The sequence below is a fragment of the Trachemys scripta genome, chromosome 20, assembly GCF_013100865.1.
Source record: "Trachemys scripta elegans isolate TJP31775 chromosome 20, CAS_Tse_1.0, whole genome shotgun sequence".
Taxonomy (NCBI): domain Eukaryota; kingdom Metazoa; phylum Chordata; order Testudines; family Emydidae; genus Trachemys; species Trachemys scripta.
This window is the reverse complement of record NC_048317.1, coordinates 15472627-15497559: the sequence shown is the minus strand read 5'-3', so window position 1 is coordinate 15497559 and position 24933 is coordinate 15472627. Positions and strand designations below refer to the sequence as shown.

The 24933-nt window shown below is 56.3% G+C and overlaps 1 long non-coding RNA gene across 3 annotated transcripts in view; it reads left to right on the top strand.

Moving 5' to 3' along the window:
• LOC117868286 overlaps positions 1-15503 on the top strand; it is a 54970-nt gene extending 39467 nt beyond the window's left edge. For 2 of the 3 annotated variants that reach the window (XR_004643599.1, XR_004643598.1), the window contains exons 2-4: positions 10038-10239; positions 12429-12580; positions 13487-15503. This is a non-coding gene — a long non-coding RNA (uncharacterized LOC117868286). Of the gene's footprint in view, positions 1-1126; positions 1258-10037; positions 10240-12428; positions 12581-13486 lie in introns of those variants that run through there. The other variant, XR_004643600.1, reaches the window with a different exon arrangement.
• The last annotated feature ends 9430 nt before the right edge of the window (positions 15504-24933 follow it).

Sequence of the window (24933 nt, the reverse complement as noted above, 5' to 3'; positions counted from 1 at the left end):
AAAAGCCAAGCAACTGAGGTTAAACATTCTCTGTCACATCAGTGGCACCTCCTTCCATCCCAGTCCTCCTGCACCCCTGCCCAGACAGCTGGCTCTGTGTGGCTGAGACCCTATCTGGGAAGTGCCACCTGGCGCTTATATCTGCAAAGCAGGAAGAAGCGAGAGATTTCTCCTGGAAACCCTTGGCACCTCCCCAAGGCAGCTGGGTGTGCCTGGCATAAAGAGCTGGAAGAGTTACTGCCCGCTTCCAGGCACTGTCTGTCTTGCTGTGTAACACCTCTGAGCAGAGAAGAGATAGGACAAAGGGGTCTCATAGCAATAGCTTTAAAGGCCCCGCACTCACCAAGGAATAGCATTGGGCAGTTCCTCCTCCTGCTCGCTCGTTTGTTTTGTGACTAGAAAATCGCCGCTCTCTTTGCCATGTTTGATTATTTATGGATTCATTAGATGATTGTTGGACCTAGTTGAGCAGCAGCAGCCCAGACCGATAGCTCTCTGACCAAGTAAAGTAAGTTTCTAGCCAAACTAGGCTAGTGATTAAACAAGGGCCTGTGAACCAGGACTCCTAGTTCTATCACAGGGGTAGGCAACCTATGGCACGTGTGCCGAAGGCGGCACCCGAGCTGATTTTCAGTGGCACACTGCCCATGTCCTGACCACCGCTCCGGGAGCTCTGCATTTGCATTTAATTTTAAATGAAGCTTCTTAAGCATTTTAAAAACCGTATTTACTTTACATACAACAATTGTTTAGATCTATATTATAGACTTATAGAAAGAAACCTTCTAAAAACATTAACATGTATTACTGGCACGCGGAACCTTAAATTAGAGTGAATAAATGAAGACGCGGCACAGCACTTCTGAAAGGTTGCCGACCACTGTTCTATCACTAGCTGCCTTTATACCCTTGGGCAAGTCAAATCCCCCTCTCTGGGTCTCAATCCCCTTCTTTTGGAGTCATTCACTTACCAGCCTCAAAGGGAGTCTCAAGGCTTAATCCACTGCTGTTTTGCAAGTTACTTCCAGATCTCTGCAGCCAAGTATTGTTATTTAAATGGGATCACCGATTACTGACCTTCTCTTTTCTCCTCTATGAGTAACTCGGGCTCAGTCAGCCAGGCTCCCTCCCTCCCTGGCAACCTGCTCTGTGTACACTGTTCAAAGTGACAGCAGTTCCCACTTTGCTTCTGATTTGATCGCAAGCGACTGTTTCCCCAGCCCAGGCTCCAGCAGCTGTCGCAGAGGGATTTGCTGGGTAAGGGATGGAAAATCACCTTCAGATAATATTTGCTGAACTCTAAGTAGACAGGGAAGGAAAGGACTGGCTTGGGTCACCTCACTGCAAAACTGACCTTGCAAACCCTATAGGGTTCCCTCAGCCAAATTTAGAATCTGCCAACCAAAGAGGGCCAGATTTTGCTCTCATGTACACCCATTTAGATCAGGACTATCTGCACTAAGACACTTAGCAACACTGCAGTAAAACTGGGATGAGATCAGCAGTATTGCCAACCTCAAGAGATCAAAAATCAGGAGGCAGACCCTCCTCAAATTATGAGATTTGGCCCAAAAAACCATGAGGGTTTTTTTTTTTTTTAATCAAATCTTTTTTTTTTTCCAGTCTGTCATTTGACTTTATCAATCCCCTCTCTATTTCTGTGCCAATGTTCAGGAGAGACGTTCAGGTTGAAAGGGCAACCTTTAAAGCGCACAGAAATGCATGTCTCTCCCTGGCTGGTCTGGTGGAGACTCCACGGACCTTGTCTTCATCCCTGAGATAGGGGAACTGCCAGCTATTCCTTCACTTCTTGGCTTTTCCCTGGCCTGGGACATAATGACACCACTTCCCTGACTCCCCATTTCTCTGCTCTGGTCCCACAGCACCACTTCCTCAACTCCCCTCCCTCACCTTCTTCTGCCCCAGGCCCTCTCTCTCCTCTGGGGCCACATGTGAAGGCATGGTTCAGTGGCAACAGAGCTCTGCCCAGCCCTAAAAAGCGCAAGATCAGAGGAGATCACGACAGCTCCTCTTGCAGGCATCAAAATCCCGTGACTCAAGATCAGCTCAAAAGAGTTGGTGTGATGCTGGTACACTGCCTTCTCCCATTCCTTCCCCACCAGCACCCTAAGCTGGGGGAGCTGCCATCTGAGCCCCACCCATCACTGTCATTTGCACCCCCTCAACCTTCCCTGTCCCCGTATCCTCCCACATTCTCAGCCTCCTGCTATACCCCCCCACATTGCTCTGCACCCCCTTGGCCTTCCCTCTGTCCCTCCACAAACTCCTGGCCTCATTGGCACCACCTTCCACCCCCCTCAGCTTTCCTCCTGCCACTCCAGATCCCCCTGTACCCCCCAACCTTTTCCCCCACTCTTGGCCTCTTCTAACCCCCAGAGCCTCCCCATGCCCCTTACACCCCCATCTGCCTCCCTCCTGCTCCCATGCACCCCCTCATATCCCAAGCCTCCCCTTGTCCCCCCACATTCCCTAAGCTTCCCCCTTGTCCCCATCCCCCTGCCCCCCACATCCCTCTGCACCCTCCAGCCTCCCCCCATCCCTCTGAACCCCCCTCAGCCTCCTCCTTGCCCCCCCATCCCTTGCACCCCTCTTGGCCTCTCCCCGTTCCCCTCCCCCATTGCCTGCACCCCCTAAATCTGCCTCTTAATACCCCTCACTCTCCCCATCCCCTTTTCACAGGGTCTCTCCTGCTCCCCACTGTCCCTGGATCCCACCAGCCCCCAACCCATTGAGTGGCAGCCATTTGGTCTGTGGGCATGGTGTCAATCTCATTGAAACCAGCAGGAGGCAGCAGCCATCTTTGCTAAGGGCAGGCGCACTTCCGATGGGACTAGACTGTGGGGAAATGGCGGCCGTCATGCTGGTCATGGGAGGTGGAGGCCATTTTGAATAAGGGAAGAATTGTGAGTTGAGGGCCTTTCATTATGTTTTCATGAGACAGGTTAACTCCCCCTGCTCCAAATCACTAGAATCGCGATCAAATTGCGGGAGTTGGCCCTACTGGATCAGAATCTGGTTCCGGGGTCCCAGGGCAGAGCTTGGATCATTTGGGCCCGATTCTCCATTGCCCTGCGCTTTGCAGGGTGAAGCGTGTGAAACGCTGCCTCAGCAGAAGGGCGGCAGCCCTTTGTAATGGCAAAAGGAGGCGTGGAAGGACAGAGGGTCGGGCCATTGAGCTCTGGCAGCACCAGGCCTCAGCGTGATGTTTATTTTATTCAGTGCGTCCTAGAAGCAGAGCGTGAAGGCCTCCCAAGCAAGGACTGTTATTCTTCCTATAGTGCAGCCCTGCCGGGCGGTTGGAGGTACATGCTGCGGGGGTTGTTGTTGTCTTTAATGTAATTTCCTTTGGAAAACAAGGGTGTAAAGTAAAGGGAAAATCTGAGGCTGTGTCATCTCCCCAGTGATAAGGAAAAGGGAACACAGGTTGCCAGCAGAGATTAAGTGACTTGGCCAAGGTCACACAAGGGTGAGGAAGGAGTCAGTGGCAGCATTGCTGAGTCCCAGTTCAGTACCTTAACCACAGGATCGTCCCTGTCTGCACACTGAGTTACCTGACTCTGCAAGGACAGCTAGTAGTAATGGAGAAGAATGGCATCCAAGTGTCTCCTGGCTATTGTGTCTGTCTCTGAGTGTCCTGTGGTGCCAGCCTTCAGTTAGGATCAAGTCATTTTATACCAGAAACGGAGCAATAACTGGTCCTGAGCAGGTTCTATGTAGAGAAAAGGGATATTTGGGTGTATATTGTCATCAGTATATTTCAATCCATGACTGCCCAGGCCAGGAAGACCCTGGACAGAGACACTAGGCAGCACAGACCGCATCAGTCGATGTGGAGTCGAGAGCACCACTGGGGGTCTCTCTGTGCCTGCTTCTCCGCTCCACTCCTCATCTGACGGCACAGCGACAACAGGCTGTCAGGGCACTGCGGGCAGCTTGTCTGGAGTGAGCGATGGGTCTGGGGGGGCCCAACCTGCCTTTAGACCGTTTTTCCTAACCTCCAATCGAAATCTCCCTTGGTGCAAACCCAGCCGAGTCCTTCTTGTCCTAGAAGAATGGAAGGCGCCCAGTGACAGACAGCAAACAGGCCATTGTCGGAGCTGCTAATTCACACACCCTGCCAGCATCCCCTCAGATAACAGCCCTGTCCCCTCCTATGCTGCTACTCATCCACTTCCTCGTCCCACCTCCCCAGGCCCCACAGTAGAGGAGTGAGCCTGGCTTTGGGAGGGGACAGTCGACTGCTTCATTGCACAATTTCAGCTCAGCGTTAGGGGCACAAAGCTGCTGAGCAACCCAGCCAGCCCAGGGCCTGCGGACAGCCCTGCCGTCACCAAGCAGCAGGCCAGCCCATTGCCCGTGCCCAGCCCAGCTCTCCCAAGGAACCCTACAATAACAAAGCAGGGGCTGCATCAGTCTGACTGCCCGTGGAAGTGTGGAGCTAGGTTCACCCTGACTGCAAACCTTCAGCGTGACGAGCGTCCGTGTTGCTGGGCCTCCCGGTGCCAGCAGCAGCTGGGGATGGGAAATTAACGAGTCTGCCACCTTTGTCTGTTTCACCATCTGTTCTGCTCTAAGAGGGCTCGTTTTCTTTCATGCTACCGCTGGGTAATTACCAGCATGATGCTGATGGTGCCCCTTATCCTAATGAAGTGAGCATCCTCTCCAGACAGTCTGCAAAGGAGCCCAGGGGCTGGTTCCAGCTCCCTGCCCGCACGGGCTCATTGCATGGGCACTGGAGAAGGAGGCACCTTGGGGGCTGGATGCGGGGCCAGCAGGGTATTGCATGAATCTTTGTTCCTGAGACACTCATGCATGCAGAGATGTCCCTGCACTCTTCAGGACAGAGCAGTTATCACTTAATGCCACCGATGACGAGGATGGAGGGATGGAGTTGGCCATGTTCCCCTGGAGACACCTAGGTACATTGAGGGAAATGCCACAAGGGCCTTGCAGAGACTGGGGAATTAAAGACAGTCCGTTTATATTAGGCTGTTGTGCAGTGTCCCATAAGTTCCTCTGGGGCACGGGAAGGCAGTGTTGCCAATTCACCTGATGCACCTGAAGTCTTGTGATATCTGGTTTATTTCTTAAAGCCCCTGCTCCTGGAGTCATGATATTACACGAGAAGCTCAGCTTTCGTTTTTAAAAAAAGGAAGTTTCTAGCCCCCGTGTTGATGGAAAAAAGCTTGAAAACATGACGCGAGTGTGTCCTCAAAGCTCCAAAACCAGACAGCAAAGAAAGGAACCCCACAATTACTATGTAATCCAATCTCATGCTTGTGGGGCCTGGCATATGATTTGGGAACTTGGGGGGGCTGATGGTACCAGGAAGGCCACTTTCCAACAGTCTCTTGGACGCCCCAAACAAACCACCTCCCTGCAATGGTTTTTAAAGACAATGGAGAAGGAACAGTGAGCTGCACCGGCCCCTTCTCACTCAGCAGAGCTGCCCCTCGTGCGTGTCCAGAGGCAGCACTTCAGGGACTGACGTTGGTGTTCACAGCTTTCGTCCCCGCAGATGGGGGCTGTGACTCGCCCGCTGGCAGCCGGTAGCAGGACCTGAGGCTGTGGGGAAGGTTCTGCAGTAGCACAGACAGTGGCACAGCTGCGAGCTGCTGGGAACACGAAGCTGCTTGCACCCCAGGGGTCTGTACTTGGGGCGGCTAGTCCATGCTGCCGCTGCTGTCGCCGGTCCACTATTTTTAGCATGCCTGCTCACGAGCGTGTCTGCGTGAGCTGGGAGTCGCACGCCTAGCTCGTAGTGTCAACCTCGCCTTAGAGAAACATTTGGCCCCATGTGAGTCTAGTGGTAGTTCTAAATATAGCACTTCATAGCACAGGAGATGGAAAGTTTGGAGCATTGTTTGCAGTCAGCCTCATCCTCTGCCCTATCGCAATCTCCTGATGCTACAGGGGCTGCTAAGAGGAGGGATTTGGAGGCGAGCAAAGGTACTTGGCATGAGGTGGTTGCAGATTCCCCTCCATTATCAGGGTCCGGCACCCAATACCCGACCAGAGCCAGCTTCCGAGCAGAGGATCCGATGCTGTGAAACTGACAGTGGGTTTGGCCCATATGGGCTGCTGCTATCCCATACAGGCCCTGTGCTGTGTTATTTCCTACAGACGCCCTTTAGTAGCTGGAAAGGTCGGTGACCCCGCAGCTGTAACATGGGGACAGCAGCACTGCCTCACCTGATGGCGGTGCTGGGAGACTCTAACTCGGGAATGTTTAGGTGGTGCTTTGAGATCTTCAGCTGGGAGGTGCTGGAGGGGACTGGATACCTTTCTTATGCACCAGCAGCTCTGAATGGTCCAGGTCACATTGAGAAATCTCCCCCCAGCCCCCAAGTAATTGTCTGTGCTCAAGAGCCTCTGACTTTACAATTTGGGGTCTGGGTGAAGGCTGGCTCCCTGAATTCTCTGGTAGCCACCACGTGACATGGCCCTGCATTGCTGCCCACTGGCTGGGTCATGACCTGCGTTCCAGCGGCATCGTCTGCAGTCAGAACAGGAGAGGAAAGGAACACGCCCTCCTGTGGGCTGTGGCGCTTTGGTCTGGTTTCGGTTGTTGGGTGCAGTGTGGTGGTGGCCGGTGATATACAGGAGGAACGACTAGACGATCTGGTGCCCTTCGGGGATTAAACTGTACGACTCTCTGGGTACATCTGCACTGAGATTAGACCTCGCGGCTGGCCCAGGCCAGCTGACTCCGGACAAAGGGCTGGTTAATTGTGGGGTAGATATGCTTGGGCTGGAGCCTTGGCTCTCAGACCCTGAGGGGGGAGGGCCCCAGAGCTCGGACTGCAACCTGAGCTATCCCACAGTTAAACAGACCCTTAGCCCCGTGAGCCTGAATCAGCCCGGGCCAGCCGCAGTGTAGACGTACCCTCAGGCTCCTTGCCAAGAGCTGGCAGAGCAGGGAGTCTGGCTGGCTCTGATTGGCACTGTTACTGTTATTGGTGCGGGGAGCCAGACCCCTGTCTCTCCTTTCACTAGACATAAAGGCCTGTCCTGCTGCGCCGTATTGCTCGGGACGCTTGCGTTTGGGAAGATTAACGCTGTCGTGCAGCAAAGCCGATGGTGATATTTCCATCCCCGGCCCGGGGAGCAGCGGCCAGCGCCCGCTGCCCAGAAAGCACTCAGTGAATTAGCAGCCTGATGCTCTTCGACTTTCTCCCAGGAGCTGAAAGGGAAAGTTTGGCACGTTAGAGTGATGGGCAATTGATGGAAAAGCTCTGCTTCCAGCCAGGCAGGGCGTGTGTCTGTCTGTCTGTCCCACCCCTGCCCCCCTTCCTTCCTAGGGGCCCCAAATCCACTGCATTTATGCCCATGATTGCAGTAGGAGCTGCACACTCCTATCTGCACTACCCTTCCTCCCAGGGCATTATCCATCGTTTTCTCTGTCCTTCCAGCTGCCTCTAGACTCCGTCTCTGTCCCATCCCTCGCTGTCCCTTGCTGTCACTCTCTGGCTCTCCCAGGGTTTTGAAGTTACTAGTTCAGTAAGGGCCTGATCCTGCGATTAGTGTCTCAGGTGCTCAGCATATTGCAGGAATAGGGTCTAGCTGCTGCACTGTGGACCCTACCCGTTAGGTTATCTGAGCTACTGCTGAGGACATGGCAGGGGGCTGTGAAGGCAGTTAGCTGGTAGTGCATCTCCCTGTGATTAGCTTTGTCTTGAGTTTTGAGCCCCACATTGTTCTTTGTCTGGTGGGGTGTCGAGATGCGCCCGTCTGGGATCAGGGCCCGTTGTGCTAGACGCCACACACACATAAGGAAACAATGCTCCGGGCCTCAATGAGCTCCCAGGAGGAGCCTCCCTCTGGATTTCATTTCATAGAATCATAGAATCATAGAATATCAGGGTTGGAAGGGACCTCAAGAGGTCATCTAGTCCAACCCCCTGCTCAAAGCAGGACCAATTCCCAGCTAAATCATCCCAGCCAGGGCTTTGTCAAGCCGGGCCTTAAAAACCTCCAAGGAAGGAGACTCCACCACCTCCCTAGGTAACGCATTCCAGTGCTTCACCACCCTCCTAGTGAAATAGTGTTTCCTAATATCCAACCTGGACCTCCCCCACTGCAACTTGACACTTAACTGCAATTTAACACCCAGGCTGCTGGGGCACTGTGAGTTCGGGGCTTGCTGACCCAGCCTGTGCCCAGGCATGAGGCTGTCGCGGTAAAACTGTGCCGGGATCATTTTCTGGGGTGCTGCGGTTATCTGAATGGATTTAGGGGATGGGGAACCAGGGGCAGTGACAGATTCTTCCTGGTGGGGGGCTGAGGTGGGCTAGAGAGAAAATTTGGGGGGGGCGGCTGCACTATACAGGAGCACTGAGGCTCGCCTGCCCCACACAGGGCCTGGGAGGAGCAGGAGGGCTCTGACCCCTCACTGCCTCTTTGTGGGAAGGGCCCTGGAGCCACCTGGGCTCCAGCCCTGCGGCTTGAGGTCAGCCCCGCACCCCTCACATTGCCCGCCACCCTGCGGCATAGCTCTGCTCAGTGCCTGGCGAGCCCACCGCTAGCAGCCCTCAGCCAGCCACAGCGGCAGGACCAGACCCTGGTGCCTGCCTGTCCCGCTCACTGCAGCAGCATCCCGTGCTCCCAACGTGGCTGCGGATCCCGGTCCCTGTGCCACCCCCACGGCGTGCAGTGCCCCACACCAGGCTGCATATTACAGCTCCACAGGGCGTCAGTTCCCTCCTCGCTTGGTGTGGGACTCCTCCCGCACCTACAGTTCCTCTGTTCGGGGCTCTGTGCCCCTCATCCATGCCCCCTTCCTCTAACCATGCCCCCCTTGGCAATCCCTCCTCCCCAATGCATCCGCCCCCCGCTGTGATCCCTTCCCCATGCAGGTTCCTCTTCCCTTGTTCTGTGACCCCTGCCCCAACCTTCCCATCTGTGATCCTCCTCCCCCATGCATGCTCCCCCATCCCCATCAGTGATTCCCCCTCCCCTATTGATGCTCCCCTGCCCCATCTGTGATCCCCTCCCTTATGCACACTCCCCCACACATCACTCCCTACATGCTTCCTCCCTTGTTTGTTGTTATTCCCACCCCTTCCTGTGCTCGACATGCCTCCCTTACTTCTGTGCTGCTGCTGACGGCAACGCTGCCTTCAGAGCTGGGAACCCAGCCAGCAGCCGCCGCTCTCCAGCCACCCAGCTCTGAAGGCAGCACCACTGCCCGCAGCAGCACAGAAGTAAGGGTGGTGATGCCGTACCATGCCACCTTTACTAATGCATAACGTTTGAACTGTGCGCTGGGAGGGGTGGCTACAGGGTCCCCCCTCAGCACCACTCCTGCCGCGAACAGAAATCAACCCATTGTGGCTAGCCCCCAAGGCCCATGTGGGTGGAGCCCACTTCATGCTTGCCAAAGAGCTGAGGGGTGTAAGAGTTTATACTGCAGGGAGCAGTACTAGGATCTTATATGGCATGTGAAGTGGGGTGCTTGGAATCCCGCACACCCCACTCAGGACTGGAATCTCCATCACCCTGCACCTTGTGTGTCATTTACACGGTGCAAAAACACCACCGTTCCCAGCTGGCAGCCTTTTACATGCACTTTGTGCTGGCGTCGGTGACCACTCAAGGAGCAGAGCAACGAAGATGCAGCCCCTTTCCCCAGCAGGGGGCGATAGGACGGCCACGTCGTCTGACCCTTTCTGACTGCCAATATAAGTGCTGGCTAGCACACACGGACCGAGCCAGCGCCCGTCTCTCCCCAACACAGAGCGTTCCCAGCCTCCCATGCCTCTCCCAGAGAGCCCTGCTCCTGGGTGGGAGAGGAGAGGGGGCAGTGGGGCAAGACAGAAAGGGATTCTCTGCTTGCCTCTAGGAAATAGTCCTCTCTTGCCCCCTGAACGTGTAGCGTGGTGGAGCGAGGCCAGGCTGCGGGAGCCAGGGGAGTTAATCGTGGAGGACATTGGGGCAGCTCTGTCTGGGAGTGGCCGCTGGGTTGCATGTGGGCATCCCCAGGATGGCTCTGAGGGTTTCGCTCTCTCTTTGCACAGGCTGTGCTGCGTCGCTCTGTGGGCAAAGGCCAGTCACGCTGGGACCGAGCCCCAGTCTGAGCCCCACATTCTCTTGGTGAAATCGCTCCCCAGGCTGGAGGACGTCTGGAGGGGGAGACCCCACCCCAGGGAGCCTACCCCAGGCGAGCGGGGCCCCTGGGAACTCGGCGAGCCAGAGCCAGCCCCTTTTGGAAGGCTGCAGGTAAGGCTGCACCTCTGCTCCTGTTCCCTCTGGGCTTGGCTGAGTGTCACCCACGTACCATGCGCTAGGACAGAGACAGGGTTGCTGGCAATGGCAGGGCCCTGGAGACGGTCAGCTGGAGGCTGTGATTCCCCCCAGGGTGCAGAACCAGAGGGGAGACGAAGCCTGGTTCGATGGGTGTCCTGTTCCCAATGCCCTTTTCAACAACGCAGACAAGGTTGCCCAGGAGCCCTGGTACACCCTGACCCGGCCACTCCCCTCCTGCGTGCCCCACGAGACCCGTCAGCCCAACCAAACCCAAACAGCAAAGTCCCAGGCCAAGCTGGGCCGGCCCAGTTCCTTGTGGGCAGGAGGCCCCGTCAGAGAAACCAGCCCCCACTGGCATCACTGGGCCCCTTGTTGGGCGTCTGAGCAGAGAGGCCGAGGAGTGGCTGGGCCAAGGAGACTGAACTGCCTTCTTCCCCTACCAGGGATGAGACACTTGGGCAGGGCACGTGGGGGAAGCTTGGACTGCTCCCCTGCCATCCCTGCCCCCAGAGCTCCCGCACACCCCCCCTGAGTCCTGGGGCTGTCACCTCCGAGGCACAGAAAAACCAGCCGATCTGTGGGTGGGGCCAGGTCCAGGAGGGAGGGGCTGATCCGTGGCGGGGGGGCACATCCCAAGGGAGGCAGGTGCGGGACTCAGGGGAGCAGGGGTTGGTCTGTGGGTGGGGCCAGGTCCCGGCACTGGGGGGAACCATGGGGAGGGGCTACCTGAGACTTGGGGGGATTCGGGGCAGGACTAGGGCTCGGCTTCCCCAACAGCTGATGGCTGCTGCAGGCAGGCAGAGCAGGACCCGGGTGCCAGGGGGGTGGCTGCAGCGCACTCCTAGCCATGCCATGCGTAGCGGGGCTGGCACGTGCGGAGAGCCAGTGAACCAAACTGTAAACCCCGGGTCTGATGGAAACCACTTCAAGCCAGGGAGTGCGGCAGCATCCCCAGCGCCCCTGGTTCCAGCACCTCTGGCCGTGGGTGGCCGGTAGCTAAGATCACCCAGCAAAAACACCGGCATGTTACTTCTGACTGGAAACCAGCAAGGCACGAGAAAAACCAGTCCCATGAAGCTCCTGAGGACAGGAAATGGGGTAGGGAGAAACCCAAGTCTGTACCCCACCAGGAGAGCTCCGAAGCCCAGGTTACCCACCGTCCAGTCCAGCCCCCCTCCTGCACCGAGTCACGGAGGAGGGAAATGTGTTGTCGCCCTAGGTACAGAGCCAGGCTCTTTAGTTCAAGGTATAGATCCCTGGCTCCTGCCTCTGGAGCTCCCCTGATGCCAGCCCCCATGGCTGCTGTCACTGCCCCCGCCAGGCAGGGCTCTGCACTCCAGCTCCCGCTCGCCGGAGTCATTCCCAGGCCAGCGAGTGAGTGTCACAGACAAATGGCCTGGGTGGGCCAAGGCCTGGTGCTGGGGGTATTGCCAGCTCAAGGAAGCCCCTTACCGTCCCCTCCCAGGAGCCCCGGCCTCCCCCACCCTGCTCCTCCCCCCTCGCAGCAGCCCCGAGAGGGCCTGTGTGTTTAAAAACCCCACCCCAATGCATAGTATTTCTATAGAATCTAGGCATTGGTGGTGCAGATGAAAGTAACAGTATGTTCCCTGCCCCCAAGAGGCTCACAATCCAGGTTAAATGTAGCACACAATGGGGCCCATAGGCAAGGGTCTAGTCCGGCCGCCCTTGCAGACGTGATGTGCGTGGTAGTTACAAAATGGCGTGTGCAAATCTGACTGGGAGGGCTGGTCCCAGCCAAGGGGCAAAAGCTGGCACGTTACATCTTTTCCCTGGCAACCAGCAAGGCAATACCAAACCCAGCCAGGTGGCCGTCCTAGGCATGGGGGTGTGGGGAAGACAGAGGATTTCTCTGCCTCCATCTTGGTTTGAGTCCCTCTCCCCCCGTGTGCTCTGCTGCTGGGCAGAAGCTGATGCACTGTGTGGGCCCGAGGGTTGTGGGGTTTGCTGTGGGGCGTGCGACTGCCCTGCAGCCCCTGCAGGGGCAGAATATCAGGCCTGGAGAGAGAGGCAAAGGTTTGCTGCCTGCCGTTGGTGCTTAGCGGTTAGCGAGCCTGCCCCAAAGGGTCTGAGCTCCTCAGTCAGGCCCCTGGGTTGGGATGGGGAAGCAGGAGGTTCTAGCCTGACCTGGGTGTGCCTTCTAGGGGAAGCATGACTGAGGTGGAGCCTGTGCTGGACTTTGCATCCTCTGGGAGGACTGGCCGCAGGAACGCCCTCCCTGACATCCTGGGCTCGCCGGCCGGCGTCAGCCCTTCCGACCTGCCTCTGAAATTAGCTGAAATGTCTCTAAGCTCAGGTATGTACCAGACAGCAGGTCTGGCCCTGCCTGATGGGCCCTGCTCTGTGTCCCCCAGGGAATCTGGTCCTGTGGCCACTGGAGGCAGAGGGCAGATGTGCCCTGGAGAAGGGTCACACAGCCTAGGAGCATGGGCTAGTGGTTACAGCAGGGAACGGAGTGATACTAGTCACTTCCTCTCAGCGCCTCTAATTCCCCATCTGGAACAATGGGGATTGTTATGTGTTATTATTCTGATGGGCATCTCTCTAGTGTGAGTATCGTTATTTATCGTTCGTGTTACCATAGCGCTTGGGAGCCCTAGTCACAGACCAGGCCACATGGCGCTAGGCGCTGTACAGACGCAGCACGGACAGATGGTCCCTGTCCCAAAGAGTTGACACGCTGAGCAGCGCCATGGCATGTGGGTGCCCTGCCAGAGCACACAGACAGCCTTTGCCCAGCGCTCTTCACCCCGCTCCAGCGTGAGGGGATCCTTGCCTGATGGCTAGTTCCTTGGGTGCTGTGGTCACTATGACGTGGCTGCCTTGAACAACACGTTTGGCATCCTTGTCAGTCTCTGAATAAGCCAAGGAGATAGTCCCTTCTGGACAAGGTCTGAGGATTGGGCCACCCAGGGGGGCTGGGAGAAGTGGGGCTGGCCTGGGGCAAGGGTACTGGGGGAGTGGGCTGGACTGCTGGGGCTGCCTATGGGCTGGGGGGCCACCCAGGGACAGGGGATCTGGAGGGAATGGGGCTGGCTGTAGGCAAAAGTGCTGGGGGCGTGGCGCTGGCTGTGAGTAGTGGGGCTGGCCAGCTGGAGGGAATGGGTCTCGCTGGGCCTGGGAGTGGGGCTGCCTGGGGGCTGCAGAGAATTGGGCTTTCCAGGGCTTTTCACTGCACTTGCCTCCCTTGCTCTCTCCACAGACAGATCCCAGGAAATGCAGTCCCCCTCCACAGAGGTGCCCCCGCAGCAGCCCCAAAGCCCAGAGCTGAAGGACACGTCTTAACACCTCCCCTGGGATGCATTTCTGACCAGCAGGGAAAGGAGAGACTGTCGAGCATCGACACAGCTTGAGTGGTGGGGCCTGGAGCTTGCTGGGTTTTCCTTGGTGCTATGCAGCAAGAACATCTTGTGTTCCTTGGAGCAGGGGAGTAGAGGAACCTCCAAGGGGGAATAAGCAGCCACGCGTTTGGCAAAGCTGGGGAAAAACCCTGCGGGGAAACGTTTCTTCGATGGCATTTAAGGACACGACTTAGGAACCAAGGGCGTTTGTTTGGGGGTATTTTCTCGTCTTCACACCCGAACAGCTGAGCGGTGCTGCCGCCCGCGATGTCTCCGTGCTAGGATCATGACGAGCACCCAAGGGTTGTTCTTAGCTGAGTACGTTCGTTCACTGTGATGTTCTGGGGCACAATTTCCTTGTCTTTTCTTTTATAATAGATGATCCAGTATCCTTATTCAGGCCTTCTGAGAAGCCTGGGGCAAATGGCGCAGTGGGGGTCCGTAGCACATTCTCCTCTCTGGCACCCAAAGGTGAAGCCCTTGTCTGGCAAACAGAAGCGAGTCCCTTCCCAGGCTGGGTCCTGCTTACGCTGGGACCCCTGCCACTTGCAGGATAAAGCTACCTGGAGCCCTGGCTCCCTTTAGGAGCTTGCCAACCAAAGGGGATGAAGTTTGGCAGTTTCACCAAAGTCTCAAAGCAGCCAGAAGGCCACATCGGGGCGTAAGTGACACCAATCCATGGAGCTTAGCATCACTGGTGAACCAGGCTCAGCCCAGCCCCCTGGGCTTGCCTGGATCCCTGCCCCCATGCAGCACCCCTGCCCCGGGTTGTGGTTAGGGGCCAGGGCATACTGTGCACAGCTACCTCCCTCACGACTGGCCTTCAGGAGCAGCGCTGACTCTGCCCCCAAGCCATGGTTGCCGCCTGAGCTAATCAGGAGCATCGAGCGCTCGGGACGAGAAACGGCCGGCGGGGCTCTGCGGAGAGAGAAGGGGCGTCAGTGGGTTTCACAGCAAACCCCAGAGGGGGCTGCCCCAAACAACAGCAGAGAACCTGAGGCCTAGGATTTTGCTGCCTAAACACAGGTGTTGTCTACCTGGCAGCACACTGCCCTCTGCAGGGAGATTGGTGCATTACACAGCCCCAAGTTCCCATCCCTTACCGGCCAGGACAGCAGGGAACGATTTGCAGGTGGTACAAGGCGCTACTCAGGTTTTGGGGGGGTTTAATGTTTGCTTTTCACTACAGGCGTAGAGGGACCCTCCACCGTGCCTGGATCCTCCCTGCCCCCGAGAGGAGGAAAATATAAAGGAAACCTAGTGGGTTTGGCTCAGATATAGTGTGGCACTTCAGCGAGTGCTGCCGTGGCCACACGGGGCAGGGTTCTGGATTGATAGAGGGCTCCCTCCTGCCATGGTCCGCTCCATAGGGGAGCTCTGGGACAGAGGACCCTGCTGTCCTGCTCGCCATGGCCTCTCCCTTACTATTCCTGTTGTTTGTATTGCAGTAGTGCTAGGAGCCCCCGTCACGGGCCCAGGCCCCACTGGGCTGGGCGCTGTGCACACCCAGCGGAGACACTCCCAGCCCTGAAGATCAATGGGCCGTGCCCAGGCTGCATGAGGGCTCATGCTGGCTTTCGCCCCAGCACTCACTGTGGCTACCTGGCTCGTGGGAGGGAGACGAGCACTATGCATCCACCAGGACTCACTGCCACTGGCCTCGCCTCCAGCCTTGGGCACACAGGAGCCAGGAGAATAGCCCCTCGCGGGAAGTCGTTTAGATTCAGACCTTCCCCTCCCACTTGTGTCCCTGGGCTCCCTAACTCCTCCTTCGAGTGGGCACCCTGTGTCTGTGCTGCCAGCCCCCCACCCCCCGGTTGCCTCCAGCCAGGGTCTCTGGTTTGGGTGCTCAGGAGACTAGGATTTTGCTGTCCTTTCCCTGCCAGCGCAAAGGCCAAGGAGTCTGAGGCTGCCCCCAGTCTCTGAGAATGCAGAACTGCTGCCCAGGTTTCTTATTGACCTCCTGGGCTCCCAGACCCAACAAACTGAGGTGAAGAACACTCCTTCCCCCTCTGGCACTCTTGCTAAGGTCAGGTCTCCAGCATGGTAGCTCCTGCCTTGGCACTGGGACAGGACTGAGCTGTGCAGGGGCTCTGGTCTCCCAGCTGTGGAATCAGGGTAGAGCTCACTGCCCCGGCAGGCCTGGGGTCATCAGAAAACAGCCGGAAACACATCGGTGTCGCAAGGAACAAGATGCTTCTAATAAACCTTTGTGCTGCACAGTAATACCGGCCCCTTGCCATTCTCCAGCACCTTCCAGCTGAGGATCTCCTAGTCCTATACAAAAAGATCCCATGGACCCAAAAATACAACCCGACCCTGGTTATAGACAGGAATGAATATATCGCTGGTCCAAGGGACTTGCTACACCCAGTGTTGGGCATTTAAAAAAAAAAAAAAAGCTCCAGTGATACACAGAACAACTCCTAAAGGCTTGACATAGACTTAAGAAATTCATTTCTCCTTAACTACCTAGGGGACAAATAGACACTTCCTGCCATTAAAAAGGCTGGTATTCCCAGCTTTCCAGGGGTATAAAGCACTAATTTCTAATCATCCAAGGTCATTTTATCAGATCTTTTAAATCTCAACACTCCGATTACCATCTTGCTTCCCACCCCCCTCTCCCCACACTTGAATTCCAATGTGTTTTGGTAGCTGCCATCTCAAGAACCACTTGAGACAGAAACTGATGCTGTCTGTCCTCTTGGTGGAAGCTTGGAAATCCGAGATTCCCAAGGGGATAAAGCATCAACCTCTAACTTGAAATATCAGCTGCTAAAAATCACACTGGAACAAACGTGCTTTGTTGATGGGACCAATACAAATGGTTTCAGGACCAATCTGATTTTTCTAAGCACTGATCCTGTGCTGAATTTGCAAAACATCCATCTGTCAAGATATTGCTGGAAGGCTCAGGCCTAGATTCTGATCTCAGTGACTACCAGGATAAATCTGGAGTAAGTCCATTGCAGTGAATGGAGTTATTCCAATTTTACACCAGTGGAAATGAGACCAGACTCTGGCCCCCCATGGCTAAATAATGCTTGTAAAAGGATACTGGATTTAGCATCATTCCTAACATGTAAACAAGAGGTTTCCTGGATTTAATGTCTGTGTAACGTGTATGTGTGGGTGGGTGTCGGCTGTGTATAGTGTGTACATGCGGCTTCCTGGAGCAGCTGGGAACAGAGTGAATGCGGAGACTGGTTTGTGGTGGATACTTGTGACCAGGGCTGGGAGGAAGGTCTGAGGACTGGGATTTCCAAAGGGAAATTTCAGATGGGCAGATGCCCCCAGCGCCCAAACTGTCAGAGCTCATTGGTTTTGACTTGGTTGCTGTCAGGAATTGAGATGGGGCGGGGAGGGCAGTGAACACGGAGGGTCTTTTTTTAAGGGAGCAGCGTGCATCTCTGGGAGAGTCCTGAGCTGCTCCCACCTGGGGACTTGTTTGGGTAATAAATTGTGAGTATTTTCCTGTGAACCCCCCGTGCAGCGTGTGGTTTCTTTGGTCAGAGGGCGTGTAGCCAGCCAGGAGAGAGCGGAATCCCTCTCTCTGGCTTGCAAAGGGGTCTGTGAGGGGCCTAGGGAGCTGAACTGCATGCATGGTGTGGATGTTTGTGTAGGGGGAGGTGTTGCAAGCTGGGTGGGTTGTGGGGTGAAGATCTCCAGGGCTAGCAGCCGATCAGCAGGGGAGGGGGGTCAGGAAGGGATATTAGCGAGAGAAGCAGGTCGCTCGTTAGGGGAGAGCCATTCAAAAAGGGATTGGACATTTATATGGCTATCAAGAAAAGCCGGAGTTTGCACAGTTGGCCATGCAGAGTGTGGGGTGAGGACGTACACTCAACTCGATGGCATTTCTGTGACAATCTGAAACCCCCAAAAGCCTGGTTTCCACTAGAACCAGGCCCACCGATTGGGTCAAGATACAGGGGTGAGACAGTGACGTCACCGAGGCCTGGGGGAGGGGCAGCCTTTTCTGGTTTTCCCCTGAATCAGTGGGGTTCTGACCAGAGTACGGGGCGAGGGACCTGGCCATCATCTGGGTGAGAGCCCAGCTGGGTGTACAGCGTGGCCTACATAAGCAATGATGTGTGCAACCCTCTGGGAAAGTTGCGTGTGTAATAGGAGATTTCCCTGGTCTCCTACTGGGCTCTGTTCAACCGCCGGGTGCTAGAGTGTAGTGCACCCTAGCCGGGTCACCAAAAGCAGCAACGAGATCGGCCTGTCGGCTCACAGTGTCGCAGACAACAAGCATGCTTGGAGTTAAAGGGAGTGATTACTGGGGGGGGGCAGGAGGGTTGGGCTGAACTGCAGTGGCTGCCAGCACAAGGAGTGGCATAGGATACACGGCGATGGAGGAGTGTTCAGCTGATGTTGACTTCAGTTCTGGGTTTGTTCTTATCGCTTCTCCCGTGGGAAGCGAGTCCGATCTGGGGTCTTGCACGGGGGAGGATGGGGCATTGACCTTGTGATGTGCTCTTCTCCTGCAGAGACTTCACAGCCACTCCTCAAACGTGGGCACAGACCCCTCCATCTGGGTCTGTCCAGGGCAACAAGTTCCCAGGTTTTAAGGTCTATTGTGCATGAAGTCGGTCCTCGAGGTATTTTGATATCTGAGGACGGGCCGACCCTTAGAGCAGGTTCCTGTGCTCAGCTGGCTGTAAACATTGCTACCGGCATACGGGAAACCTCCATGCGACCCCGTGTCCAACCCAGTGAAGCTGAGCCCTGATGAGGATGCTGTCGACATCAGGGATTTGGCACCTGTCAAGGATTTCAGTGTTGGGGATCCAGTCCTGTCACTTGATGCTGCGGCTGGATGTTGGGCGGTGAGGGTGGGAGCTCTCCTGCTGATTGATGTGGTGCTGGGAAAGCGTCCGTGTCTCACAGCCGTAGAGGAGTGAGGTGAGTACAACAGCCTGGTAGGTTGTTTCTCTTGGTTCTGAGGCAGACTCCACGCTCCCTCCAGAGCCCGTGGGTGAGCCTGCCAAGTGCCAAGCTGGCCTGCGCCCGGCGCTGAGCGATCTCCTCACCCAGCGTGGCATTGCTGGGAAGTGTGCTACACAGGCAGCCGGATTTCCCACCTGACTTGAGGGGTGTGTTGTCAGCTGTGACGACGAGATCAGGTGCTCGTGATGCCGATGGTCTGGGGCTGGCTGGGACGTGACCTGCGTCTTTGTCAGGCCGAGCGTGGAACCGAGGCATTTTGAGGCCTAGGCAAAGCGCCCACGATAAGCTGAATGTCCTCGAGTGTGCGCGCAATGAGGGCACAGTCATCAGCACACAGGAGCTCTTCCAATGGCTCGTCGATCGCCCTGGCACAGAACCCGAGTCGCTAGAGCCCAGCCAATCTGAACCGATGTGTGCGCCTCTGTCAAGTCCTGGGATGCAAACGAGCATGGCTAGAAAGACAATGGCAAAGAGAACTGGAGACATTATACATCCTTGTTTGGTGCCCTTGGTGATGGGGAAGGCTTCTGATGAGTCACCACCCTCCATCACCCTGGCCATCATGCCATTGTGAAATGGGCAGATGACAGCAATAATCTTCTCTGGGCAGCCAGATTTATGAAGGAGTTTCCATAGGGCCTCACAATTCACCGTGTCAAAGGCCTTGGGCAGGTCAACAAACACCATGTACACGTCTCTGTTGTGTTCACGAGCCTTCTCTTGTGTTTGTTGGCCTGCAAAAATCATGTCCTTGGTGCCATGGCCAGCATGAAAACCCCACGGTGACTCTGGACACACCAAATCCACTAGATGAGAGACGAACCTATTGAGAACAACCCATGCAAGGATCTTCCCCATGACAGACAGCTGTGAGAGTCCAAGGAGGCATTTCATGAAGATCTCAGCAGGTCAGAGGGGTGCCACACCAGGACAAATTCATTGTCCTTGGCGACTTTAGTGCGTGAGTGTGAGCCAACTCTGACACCCAGAACAGGGTGCTAGGCCATCACGGCATTAGAAGGTCAAACTCCAATGGTCAACTACTTCTCTCCAAGTGTGCAGAGTTCAATCTAACTATTACCAACAAAGTTTTCCAACAGGCCAATAAATATAAAAGACAACATGGAGGCATACAGTATGGTCTAAAGACATTAAAGATGTGTACAACACCCACTCTTTGAGAGGCACCAAATGCTGGTCAGATCATCGGGTAGCGAGATGTATCATGTCGCTACACTTCTCACCAAAGCGCCCCAGAAATCATTTCAACCCCCCAAAGATGATCAATGTGGCTGCCATGAAAGACCCCAGGAAACAAAGTTGGAACAGACACTGGAGACTGCTCCAGCCGAGGTCCCAAAGAACTCCACAGATATTGAGGCAACCCGGCAGAAGCTCAGAGATGTCACGTATAATACAGCATCCAAGGTTCTTGGCTTTCTAAGGTGGCAACACCAAGCCTGGTTCAATGAGAATGACCCTGAGATAGACTGGCTACTGAAGATCGTGCACACCACACACAAGTCCTACGTCTTGGACAAGAAATCAGCAATGAAGAAGGCCAGGTACCATCAGGCCAAACATACACTACAAACCTGACTAAGGCTGATGAAGAAACACTGGTGGCAGCAGAAGGCTGCACTGTAGGAAGCAGCTGACAAGCGTGACATGAAGGCCCAAAATCCAGTGGTACAGCCCCTGTCCTCACAGTGGACAGTAGCTGGCTGCTCACAGATGACAGTGATATTCTCTCACTGGGCAGAGCACTTTGCTAGTCTCCTGAACTGTCAATGCCTATGTCCAATGAACTATCGACTCACTTCCTACAGCATCCTGTCCTGGAGGAGATGCCCATCACTCCTCCTTTAGACAAGATTATTGAGGCCATGAAGCAGCTGTCCACGGGCAAGTCTCCAGGCCCTGACAGCATTCCACCTGAAGTGTATAAGTGTGGAGGTGCCCACCTGGTCAGGAAACTCACCAGCCTTTTCAGGACTATCTGGGAACAGGGCACTGTGCCCCAGGACTATAAGGATGCTTTCATAGCTCATCTCTACAAAAGGCATAGGATATGACAGGTAGCATATGCTATGCATTGTGAACTCCAGGTGGTGTGCAGAATTTGGTTAGGTTATGAATGGCTATAGATGGCTGTCGTGTGGGCTCCCTTGGCCACGTGTCGTTAGCAGTGGGGCTGTGCAGGGCTCTGGTAGGGGTTGTGCTTTGGATTGTTTTATGTCCAGAGGATTCGGACATTGCTTCTTATGGCAGTCTACCGAGGGCGGAGTGAAGTGTGTCTTGATTGATGAGGTTTACAAAGGGTGGACGATCCAGGTCTGGTTCTGGGATGAAGGCACAGCACCGGGGCTCAGGAGATTGGGGTTCAGGTCCCAGCTCAGGGTGGGACCTTGGGCCAGTCACTTCGGAACAGATTTGACACTGGCAGGGGAATTTAAAATGACAAGTAGCAGATGAGCATTTGGTTGGTTTTCTAGCTTGTCTTCCACACCCTACTGCTGCCCAAATGACATCCTGTCCCTGCGGTTCCCTGAGACTCTCCACCCAGCCGCCCCTCCCCATGGATCACCCTGTTCCAGCTAAGCCCAGTGAATTGGTGAGAGCCGCCTGCTGCCAGAGTGGGTTCCCTGTGCTTGGGGGGGAGACAGACTGTGGGCAGGGAGGTGGGGGCCTCCCTGCATTTGGGGGAAGAGGAGCAAGTTTCTGCCATGAGGAGGCATGACCAGGTGAGGAGAGTCATGCATGGGCCGGGTGCAGAGGAGGTGGATGGTTCATTCCCATCTCCCCCTCCCATTGTGGCTGATTTGGTGGAAGCAGGCGAGCTAATGAAAAGACTTAAAGTGGGGGGGAGCCATACGGTGAGAAGCCAGGACGGTTATCGCAGGGGCAGCATTCCACATGTACCAGAGTGGGGGTGGCTGGAGAGCTGGGGCTCACCAAGGCTACCCCCCAAACCTGGCACAATGGCACAGGAGGGAAACCAGCATGGTTGGTGCAATTCTTACCAGGCCTCAGCCCCACAGCATGTGCCACTGCTTGTGAGTGGGCTTCCCAGCCCCGTTCCTGCCTCCTCCGGCCAGGCACACAACCCTGTAGGCAGCCGTGGTCCTTTTGCTCCCTTGAGTCTCATTTCGGTGCCTAAAGGGAGCGGAGCACGTCTGAAAATCTGATCTTCAGTGTGTCTGTAATCCACCGGGGAGCATGTCATGCCCACCCCCCACTGGGTGCATGCACTCAGAGTGACTGTGTACAGCAGCACAGCGCTGGGGGGACAGGCCCCCGCCTGACTGCTCTGTGTCACAGAGCGACAGTGAAAAGGGAGTGAGCCCGCGGCCGCTGAGCCAGCTCGTTTAGCTTGGAAAAAATAAGAGGAAATGCTACGAAATAAATCATCCGGGGTGAATTGGCATCAGCTCCTGGAAGCTATTGCTGGGAAATGCCTCTCAGAGCCTCTGGCCCATCTCCCAGTGCCATTGCAGGCCTGATCCATCCCTGAGGGGGCATTTCCAAGGGCTCTTCCCAGGCCAATTTTAAATGTCCTAAGTCAGCAGTGGGCAAACTTTTTGGCCTAAGGGCCACATCTGGGTATGGAAATTGTATGGTGGGCCATGAATGCTCACGAAATTGGGGTTGGGGTGTGGGAGGGCTGGGGTTGGGGGTGCCGACTCCAGGGTGGGGCCAGAAATGAGGAGTTCAGGGTGCGGGAGGGGGCTGTGGGGCGGGGGGGGTGAGGGCTCCGGCTGGGAGGTGTGGGTTCTGGGGATGAGGGATTTGAAGTGTAGGAGGGGCTGGGAGCAAGGGGTTCAGAGGGTGGGAGGGGAATCGGGGCTGGGGCATGGAGAGGCTCAGGGGTGCAAGCTCTGGGCAGCACTTACCTCACGCGACTCCCGGAAGCAGCGGCATGTCCCTTCTCCAGCTCCTACATGGAGGCATGGCCAGGCAGCTCTGCATGCTGCCCTGTCCGCAGGCATCGCCCCTGCAGCGCCAGAGGGGGCCATTGGAATGCATAGTAGCCAGAGGGGGGCCATGCCACGGCTTCCAGGAGCCGTTTGGAACGGCCCCCAACCCTGTGCCCTGGCTGGGCAAGCCACAGGCCCCGCTCCCCAGCAGGAGCTCGAGGGCCAGCTGGCCTAGATCCACAAAGGGACTCTGTATAATCATGTGGTTTGGGGACCCACCTGGGAGGTCAGAGTCCCTGGGTCCACCCCCCCGCACCAGTGGAACAGCTTCAACTGGAGAGACTATCAGCCCCCCACATCAGACTATCCCATAGCACTGCTCAAATCCCTCATTTCCCCTCAGGTGTGGGGATGGAACCTGGGTCTCCCGCAGCTCAGGGGAGTGCCCTCACCACTGGGCTAACAGTGACCACATAGGCACCGCCTCCCGCAGTAGGGCTCAAATTCCCAATGGGACCCTGTGGTGGGGGACACACCTCTTGTGAGCACCCCGTTGGCTGTGAATCGCATCAGGTGGGTCTTTGGTGGCTCAGCCCTCCATCTAAGTCACACAGTCAAATGCATGAACGAACCCCTTCTGAGGTAAAAGGTTCAAGTGGGCCGGTCCCTGTGCCCTCAGTCATGTCTTCAGCCCTGGCTCTGGACTCAGTCCTCAGCCCTTCTGGGCTAGTTTTAAGCCCATGCCAAGAGCAGTGCTCCCAGGGTTTTCTCCCTAGAGACTCAATAAGCAGGAGTGGCAGTTTGTAGACATTTTGGTGGTGTCCAGAATGCCCAGAGTCCGCCACCCCTAAACTCTGCCCCCACCTGCCTAAGGCTCTGTGAGGGAGTTTGGGTGGGGGGAGGAGGTCTGGGGTGCAGGCCCTGGGCTGGGGCAGGGGATTGGGGTGCAGGCTCTGGGAGGGAGGGAGTTTGGGTGCAGAAGGGGTGAGAGGTTGGGGTCTGGGAGGGAGTTTGGGTGGGGGAGGGAATCTGGGGTGCAGGCTCTGGGATGGAGTTTGGGTGCTGGGTGCAGGCTCCGGGCTGGGGCAGGGCAGGGGCAGAAGGAGGGATTGAGGTGCCAGCTCTGGGAGGGATTTGGGTGCAGGCTCTGGGCTAGGGTCAGGGTGCAGGCTCAGGGAGGAAGTTTGAGGACAGGAGGAGGTGCAGAGGGAGGGGATGCAGGCTCTGGGAGGGAGTGGAGGGGATGTGGCGCTTACCTGGGGCTCCTAGGCAGGGCAGGCTGGGGGTCTCCATGTGCAGCTACCCCCAGGCACCTCCCCCACAGCTTCCTATTGGCCACAGGGGCACTTGGGGCAGGAGCAACGCGCGTGGACACAGACCCAACCTACCCACCCAGGGGCCGCAGGGAGGGGCCGGCAGTCACGTGGAGCAAACAGGCAGAAGCTGCACTGCCAGTGGTGGTCCCAGGGCAATTTTAAATCGCCTAGGGGACACTCAGGGGCAGAAGACGGGGCCAAGGAAGAGACCCAGCCTCAAACAATGCTGGAGCCAGGCCAGGAATATTCCTGGTGCCCAGGCACTCCAGGCCCATAGAACTCACCACCTATGTCAATAAGTCCATGTCTTCACTCAGGCCTCTAAACAAGCCTTATCTCCTTCTCAGGGCTTATGCCATCCTGTCAGGGGGGGACCCAGGCCCACCCACTACTCTAGGCCCTGACACAGGGACCCTATAAAAAGCAGCCACATGCTGCTTTCTGTAATAGTGGCTGCTGCTATTCCCTGGTCTGCTTCCCCCATAGCCCCTTCCTCTTCACCCTTCCCTTAGGGCTGAAGTTCTCCTCTCTTTCCTCAGGAAATGACAAAGTCACCAAAACCCTCTCCTGGCTCTCCCTTAAACTCCAGCAAGGAGCACCTGCCTTGCTCCTCTGGTCCCCACTAGGAACTAACCTGCCCAGCTCCTGCAGCTCCTTTTAACTGAGCCTGCTGGGCTCTGATTGGCTGCTTCCCTGCAGCCTTTCTAGGCAGGCCTGGAGGACCCACCTTTACTGCTCCTTTTCTGTGGTGGTCTGTGGTAGGTCCCAGTATACCCCATCACAGACCCAATCTGGTGGTGGCCTCTGAGCACACCTTCTGGGTCAGGCCCTGCACGTGACTAATAGGGTTGCCAACTTTCTACTTCCACAAAAATGAACACCCTTGCCCCAACCCCTGCCCCACCCCTTCTCCGAGGCCTCGCCCTCTGCTCACTCCACACACACACACCCGTCAGTTGCTCTCCCCACCCTCACTCGCTCATTTTCACTGGGCTGGGGCAGGGGGTTGGAGTGTGTGTGGGAGGGTGAAGGCTCCAACTGGGGGTGCATGCTCTGGTGTGGGGCCAGGGATGAGGGATTTGGGGTGGGGGGGGCTCTGGGCTGGGGCAGGGAGGTGCAGTG